This window comes from Humulus lupulus, chromosome 3 (assembly GCF_963169125.1).
Source record: "Humulus lupulus chromosome 3, drHumLupu1.1, whole genome shotgun sequence".
Lineage (NCBI taxonomy): Eukaryota > Viridiplantae > Streptophyta > Magnoliopsida > Rosales > Cannabaceae > Humulus > Humulus lupulus.
The window spans coordinates 216434273-216443177 of NC_084795.1; the positions used below are offsets into that span (position 1 = coordinate 216434273).

General features: G+C 37.0%; 1 non-coding gene across 1 annotated transcript; it reads left to right on the top strand.

The window, feature by feature from the left end:
* The first annotated feature begins 7262 nt into the window (after window positions 1-7262).
* Window positions 7263-7369, top strand: LOC133828011 (small nucleolar RNA R71). The gene has a single exon (XR_009890656.1). It is a non-coding gene; the product is annotated as a small nucleolar RNA R71 (small nucleolar RNA).
* Window positions 7370-8905: the final 1536 nt, after the last annotated feature.

Sequence of the window (8905 nt, forward strand, 5' to 3'; positions counted from 1 at the left end):
GGAACTGGTACAAGAATTGTGGAAACTTTTCGTTGACAGGTCATCCAACGAAAATGGATCCGGAGCTAGAATAATCCTAATTACACCTAAAGGATGTCACTTCCATACAACTCTCAGAATTGGTTTCAACACATCCAACAATGAAGTGGAGTATGAGGCATTGTTGGCTAGAGTTCGGGTGGTAAAATAATTGAAAGAAAAGGCGATTCAATGTTTCAGTGATTCTCAGCTCGTGGTTAATCAAGTATTGGGGGAATATCAAGCTCGAGGAATCAAAATGGCAGCTTATCTAGCTAAGGTGAAAAGTGCAATGTCAAAGTTTGAATTTTATACCATCAAACAAGTACCAAGCGAGCAGACACAAATGCAAATGCATTAGCCCAACTCGCCACCACCATAAAAGCGGACACAATGAATGTGTTCCCCGTAGAATTCTTGGACAAACAAAGCATAGATGAAGAGCTGAGAGCGGTCAGAATGATTTGCGAAGGACCAAACTGGATGACTCCACTCATTGAATACCTCATGTTTGGAAAACTGCCTGAAGACTGCAACGGTGCACGAAAATTGCTATACCAGGTCTCGAGGAATCTTATGGTCGAGGGAATTCTATAAAGACAGGGTCACTCTATGCCTCTTCTAAACTATCGTTCTTATGGAACTGTTGCAAGAAGAGACGAGGTACAGGACCTAACTTGTAGTGTCCCAGATTTTTACTTAGCTAAATAGTAGTAGTTCGTAGTATGTTAGTTTCCGTGGATTTTGGTTAAAGCCGGGACTTAGTTTGAAACTCATAGCAACAGTTATGGTTTTTATAAGTTTAACCTATAGTTTAGAAATATTAATTATAATATAAGGTTTGATTAATATTGCTAGTCCTAGAAATATTATTTATTATAACCTAAGGTTTAGATAGAATTTATAAGAGCATGACACTTGTCATAATCAAGTTTATTAAGGATTTAAGTATTTTTTATGAATATTTTAATTAAAAGAAAGATCTAAAAGCTCTAGAACCTTCCAGAAGCTGTTAGGATCACGTTTTGACTTAGTCAAAGTTGTTTATTCAATTCAAAATATGCTGAAAAAGTGCAAATACGTGTTTCATATATCAACGTATGTCGATATATCATAGCTATAGGGGCCGATATATCGCCTACGGGAGATACTCTCTGACTTGTTTAATGTTGCGACTTGCTAGTTCAAGTCACGACTTGGCCCAAAGACTAATTGAAAAACAACTTTTTTCACGATTCGCATGAATTTTTTACAAACTTTTTACTAAAAATAAATAAAATTAAAATAAATAAACTTTATAAATCCAAAAATAAACTTAAATAAAAATAACCACTAATAAAAAATAAAATTAAATCTAGGAATGCCTCCTATAGCGCTGTCGTTAACGTCATTTAGCCGGACGCTGACTACCCCATTTAAAGGGGTTCCAAAACCATCACTGATTTGCACTTCTCCACTGGTCCTTCCAAATAATGCTTTAACCTCTGACCATTTACTTTAAAATGTCTTGTTTTCTCGCTATGAATCTGAACCGCTCCATAAGGTAATGAGACCACAACTGTTAAGGGTCCCGACCATCTAGACATTAGTTTTCCTGGAATCAGTTTTAATCTATAATTAAATAACATAATTTTATCTCCGGGTTGGAAATCCTTTCTAATGATCCTTTTATCATGAAAAGCCTTAGAATTTTCTTTATAAATCTTTGCATTTTCATAAGCTTCATTTCTAAATTCATCAAGCTCAATCAACTCTAGAAGCCTATTATGTCCAGCCATAAATAAGTCAACATTCAACTTTTTCACCGCCCAATAAGCTTAATTCTCAAGTTCAACTGGTAAATGACATGCCTTCCCGAATACTAACTGATATGGTGAGATACCAATTAGAGTCTTAAAGGGTGTGCGATAAGCCCACAGTGAATCATCAAGCTTTTTCGACCAATCTTTCTTTGATGTGTTTACAGTTTTCTCTAAAATACTTTTAATTTCTCGGTTTGAGACTTCAGCTTGACCATTAGCAAGTGGATGATAAAACAGAGAATTTTTGTGATGAACTCCATAACGAGCACATAGAGTTGTGAATGATTTATTACAGAAATTACAGAAATGATTTATGAATAAATTTAAGTACCTCATTTCCATCACAAGTAGGAGTTGTTGATTCTTCCACCCATTTAGAAACATAATCTACTGCCAGCAAAATGTAATTTTTATTATAGGATGATGGGAAAGGTCCCATAAAATCTATTCCCCACACATCAAACAACTCAACCTCCAAAATTTCAGTCATTGGCATTTGATCTCTTCTGGATATATTACTGATCCTTTGGCAATGATCACAACTATTAACAAAGGCATTAGCATCTTTAAATAACGTAGGCCAATAAAACCCACATTGCAAAACTTTTGATGCTGTCCTTGTTCCCCCAAAGTGACAACCACAATGTAATGATGGCAGTGAGTAAGTATGGAAATCATTTCCTCTTCTGGGACACATCTTCTAATCACTTGATCAACACAATGAAGAAAAAGAATGGGTCCATCCCAATAATAATGCTTCACTTCCGAATATAACTTTTTTAGTTACTGTCTTGACATGTCTAGAGGCACAAATTTAGCTACCAAATAGTTGATGTTGACGGTGAAATCTCGTCAACGATTAAAGGTTAGAAAACTAAGATTTTTATAGTAAGGGTAGCTTAGAATCAAGAGGAAAGAACTTCAATCAATAGAAAAAAAATAGAGCAACAATGGAACAAAGATCATGTATTTCTAAAATGTCTCCTCATACACTCAGTTTTCCAACCCCTTAACCTGAGGGGTTAGGGCCTATTTATAGGGGGGCTCTATTGGCCCTGGATACAGACAAGTCCCAGACGACAGGGTCGTACACAGGTACTCTGATAGTGTAGTGGCTCAGGGCGTAGTGGTGTCTACCCTGATGATGCCAGAGTCGTGGCCTAGGACATAGTACTGTCGGCTCTGGCGTATGGTTGGGGGTGGCCAAGTGGTACCACTACTCTTCGTACAGGTCCGTACCGCCACTACTCCTCAGATGCAGGTCACGGGGTCGTACCTTTGTTCTCTCCACAACCGTACGGCCCGTGTCAGTACGCGTATCTTGTACCCGGTTGTCCTCATCAATACATGTTTGGTACCCAATGCTGGCTTGGCATTCCCACTAAGTGTCTCTAAGTACCCCTCATGCTAATGCCAAGGAGGCTTCATCCTGTATGCGTCATGTGTGGCCGATACGCTAGGAGCCGAGGCTGGTCTACGCAGGTCACGTGAAATCGAGGCTGAAGACACGGGCGGCGCAACAGGGCAGCACCCTCGCATAGCGAGCCTGCCCCTCTTCCCCCCAGGTGGAGGCGTGGCGAGGCTCAGAGCACGGACGCCACAACAAGGCCTCACCCTCGCATAGCGAGGGTGTCTCGCGTAGCGGGGTTGACCTTCTTCTCCCGAGTGCAGGCGTGGCGAGGCTCAGGGCACGGACGCCACAACAAGGCCACCATCCTCGCATAGCGAGGGTATCTCGCGTAGCGAGGCTGACTTTCTTCTCCTAAGTGCAGGCGAGGCTCGATGCTTGATGGAACGGGGCGCACGCAGATGGCCAACCCGGGACCCTCGCATAGCGAGGGTGGCCCTCTTAGCTCAATTCCCTCACCATCATGTGACGTCCTCATCCCCTTGTGCGGACAATGAGTAGCTTTTAGGATGTTTCGTAGTATAGAGCTTCACTTGTGAATAGGATTCATAAGGGAGGAATTTCCACATTTACAGTTGACATAATGTGCAAACTGTGGTATCTTCTCTTCACATTCAATCGAAAATGATTGTTCACTCAAAATAATTTCATCAATTGACTCCTCTTTAACATTATGGTCTTCTTCTTTTTCCAATCTAGATAAATGTTCAGCCACTAAATTTTCTGTTCCCTTCTTAACACGAATTTCCATATCAAACTCTTACAATAATAAAACCCATTGACTCAAGTGAGGTTTAGCATCCTTTTTAGTCATAAGTTACTTAATAGCTTAATGATTTGTGTAAACAATTACCTTATTACCAATTAAATATGGCATGAACTTATCAAATGCAAAGACCATTGCAAGTAATTCCTTCTCAGCAGTTGCATAATTTAATTGAGCATCATTCAAGGTTCGACTAGCATAATAAATCGTTCTGAATACCTTATCAATTCGTTGTCCAAGAACTGCTCCTACTACATAATCACTAGCATCACACATTAATTCAAAAGGAATTTCCTAATTTGGTGATACAACAATTGGCGCAAATACCAATTTCTCCATCAGTGTGTTAAACGCTCTTAAACAATCAGAATCAAAGTTGAATACCACACCATTCATAAGTAAAGTAGATAAGGGCTTCGAAATTTTTGAAAAGTCCTTTATGAACTTCCTATAAAATCCAACATGGCCCAGGAAACTTCGAACCCCTTTAACAGACACTGGAGGAGGTAAATTTTCTATTGTTGAAATCTTGGCCCTGTTTACGTCAATTCCATGGCATGAAATCTTGTGGCCCATGACTATTCATTCTGTCACCATAAAGTGACATTTCACCTAGTTTAATATTAAATTTGACTCCTCACATCTTTTTAAAACCCTTCCAAATTAGCCAAACATCCATCAAATGAGGGTCCAAAGACTGAAAAGTCATCCATAAAAATTTCAATACCTTTTTCCACCATGTCTGAAAAAAATAGACAGCATACATCTTTGAAAAGTGGCAAGAGCATTACATAACCCAAATGGCATTCTCTAAAAGGAAAATGTTCCATAAGGGCATGTGAAGGTAGTCTTTTCTTGATCTTCCAATGCTATAGGAATTTAATGATATCCTGAATATCCATCCAAAAAACAGTAATAAGGATGGCCTGCCAATCTATCTAGCGTATGATCTACAAAAGGTAAAGGAAAATGGTCTTTCCTGGTAGCCTTATTCAGCTTGCGATAATCAATACAAATTTTCCACCCTGTCACTGTACGAGTTGGAATAAGTTCATTATTATTATTTTTAACCACCGTCATGCCACCTTTCTTTGGAACTACCTAGACAGAACTAACCCAATCACTATCAGATATTGGGTAAATTACCCCTGCATCCAACCATTTAAGGATTTCTTTCCTTACCACTTTTTTCATTGAAGGATTGAGCCTCCTTTGAGCATCAATACTAGGCTTACTATCCTCCTCCATTAATATACGGTGCATTACTGTTCAAGGACTAATACCCTTAATATCTGCCAAAGTCCATCCAATTGCCAATTTGTGAGCCCTTAATACCCTTAGAAGCTTATCTTCTTCAGTCTCAAATAAAGAAGCTGAAATAATAACTGGGAGAGTATCATTATTTCCAGATAAGCATACTTAAGATGATCAAGTAAGGTTTTTAACTCAAGAGCTGGTGGTTTCTCAATGGATGGGAGAGGTCTCTCAAGCACTTGCCCTAATTCCTCATATTTCTTTTTATAAATTTGCCTTGATGAATTCAACCACATAACATACTCACTAGCTTCAGTACCATCACACTCTTCAAGACTTGCAATCAAACTCAACTCCAATGGATCCTTAATAGACTGTCCCCTTTACTTTGTTCTTCCAATACACTAACACAAAAACAACTATCATTCGCTGAAGGATATTTCAAAGCTTTGAAAACATTAAAAACAAACTCATCGCCTTGTACTCTAAGCCTTAACTCTCCCTTCTAAACGTCTATCAATGCTTGCCCCATGGCCAAAAATGGTCTTCCTAATATAATAGGCACGTACTCATCTTCCTCCATATCTAATACAATGAAATCTGCTGGGAAAATGAACTTATCTACCTTCACTAGAATGTCTTCTATAATACCTCTGGGATGTGTTAATGAATGATCATCAGTAGTGGGTCTGGCTTCCCCCAAACCAAGTCTTTTAAATATAGACAGCGACATTAAATTTAAGCTTGCACCCAAATCACATAAAGCTCTCTCACAATGAAAGTTCCCAATAGTGCAAGGTATAGTAAAGCTGCCCGGATCTCGTAACTTTTAAGGAAGCTTCTTTTGAATAATTGCACTACACTCTTCAATTAATGCAACAATTTCATAATCCTCCATTTTTCTTTTTTTAGACAATATCTCCTTCATAAACTTCACATTACTAGGCATTTGTTCTAGAGCCTCAGAAAAAGGTATGTTAATGTGAAGTTTCTTAAATACCTCAAGGAATTTTGAGAATTGTTTGTCAAGATTACCCTTTCGAAACCGTTGAGGATATGGAATCTTTGGTGTAGGCTCAGTGTATTTTTTTTTTCTATTTTTAGAAGGTCTTCAGAAACCTCCTCTTGTATTGGACTAGTAACTTGTTGATCCTCTTTCTTCTTCCCCTTGTCATCCACTGTAGGTCCATCATACTTAGTCCCACTCCTCAAAGTGACAGCTTGACATTGTTCTTTAGAATTTACCTCTGTGGAAATAGGAAAATTCCCTTGCTGTCTACTAGAAAACATTTAAGTGAATTGACCTATTTGTGTCTCCAAAGTTCTGATTGAAGACCTTGTCTCTGTCATGAATTGATTTAATTGATCTATTTGAATTGTTTTTGGATTCATTTGAGGAAGTGGTGGCGGATGAGATGGGCATGGATTTGGATCATAATATGGTGTAGAATGTAATCCATAAGCTGGTTAATGAGGGGGTTGTTGAGGTGGGTACTGTGGATATTGTGGTTGTAACCCCTGATTATTTTTCAAAGACAAATTAGGGTGATTTTTCCGAGCAGGAGAATATGAATTGGAGTAAGTGTTAGGTGCAAGTCTTGAAAAATTACCAATAACTCGTGCTTGTTCCAAGGGCATATTATTCACATCAGTTGGGCAACTAGTTTTGCTCAGGCATTGTTCATAAGCATGTTGTCCCCCACAAATCTCACAACTTATAACATTCCATACTTGCATTGCTTGTGCGGCGAGATTAGTTTGCTGCAATTTCTTGATTAGAGATGCCACCTGAGCAGTCAATAGCGCAATTGGATCAACTTGTAAGACTCTTGCTACTTTCTTGTTCTCACACTCAGCAGGCCAATTATAGTTATTCGTAGCCATCTCTTCCAATAATTCATATGCTTCATTAGAACGTTTTCTCATAAACGTTGCTCCTGATGCTGCATCTATAATTGTCCTTGTGTTACCCCACAAACCATTGTAAAAAGTATGAACTAGCAGCCACTTCTCTATTCCATGATGTGGGCACTTCCTTTGAAACTACTTAAATCATTCCCATGCATCATATAAAGATTTCCCATCCAGTTGATGGAAGTTATTAATCTCTCCTCTTATTCTGGCTGAATTTGTAGGAGGAAAATATTTACCAAAGAATTTTTTAGCCAAATCTTCCCAAGTTAGTATAGAGTTGGCTTGTAAAGAATTCAACCAACTTTTAGCTCTATCCCTTAGTGAAAATGGGAATAGTCTCAATCTTACAGCATCGTTACTCACCCCATTAATTTTGAATGCCGCACATAGCTCTAAAAAGTTTGTTATATGGAGATTTGGATCCTCATTTGGTAACCCCCCAAATTGTACACAATTTTGCACCATCTGAATAATTGAGGGTTTTATCTCAACATTATTTGCCTCAACAATTGGAGGACGAATGCTTGAATGTATCCCCGTAACAGTAGGGAGTACATAGTTCCTTAATGGAGGATCTGCTTCAGCTACATTACCCATATTTACATTGTTGACAACATTATTTACGTTCTCAGCCATGGTGAAATCCAACTATTTCTTTATCTTTCGATTCTTTCTGCATATTCTCTCCATTTCAAGATCTATTGGTATGATTTCCTTTTGTCTACTTCCTCGTATGTACCAAAAATTCCTAAAACACAATATAGCCTTGATCCAAATAAGTGTAAAACAATAAAAATAAAAAAAATATACCAAATTAGAACAAATAATAATCAACTTTGATATTGAAAATTAAGTACCCGGCAACGGTGCCAAAAACTTGATTGGTAAAATATGTATACGCAAGTGCACGTAATCAATTCAAGTATTATATATGATAAGTAGAGTATCGTTCCCACGAAGACTATTTTTCAAGTACCACTAATTTTTCTTTTAAAAACTATTTGGCAACCAAAGTTTAGATGAATTTATTTTTAAAATTATAAAAGAAAACTAAGAACAAGAATCACTAATTAAAAGATTTAAATCACTATTAAAAAGACCTAGGGTGTTAATTTCATCAACTTTTCATTCTACTAATTTTATTAATCAATTCTAAATTTCTTTCTTCCTATTCTAATAGCAGGTTAACATAATTCAATTCCTATTCTTTTTCAAGATATAAGATCTCAACCTATAAGCAGGTTTTCTACATCTCTGTGACAAACTTAAACATATAGAAGGCATTAAGCATGGAAACCTAATTGCTACACAAGTCATACAGGTACTTTCATTCAATATGCAGCCTATGTCTATATAATGATAGCATATTCAATTCTCATCTTTCGAATTTTGAATCAAAATCATAAAATCAAGCAAATATTGATCAAGTATTTACTAGCATTAAACACACATTATATAGATTAGAATAAAGAAGAAAAATCAATAGAACATCATAATTAAATTAGATAGAAATTCAAGTGACTACATTAAACCCAAGATAAAAATTGTTTAGTTCATATCAGACATGACTAAATCAACAAAATAATAATTCAAGAACATAAGATTCATAAAATCAAAGAAGAAAGAAATATATAAAAATGCGGAATTACTAGCCTGAGAATCAAAATTAGTCTCTAAAAACGTAATTAAAAACTGACGTAATGTCTTAATTAAACCCTAAATACGAATTTATAGTATGAAAAT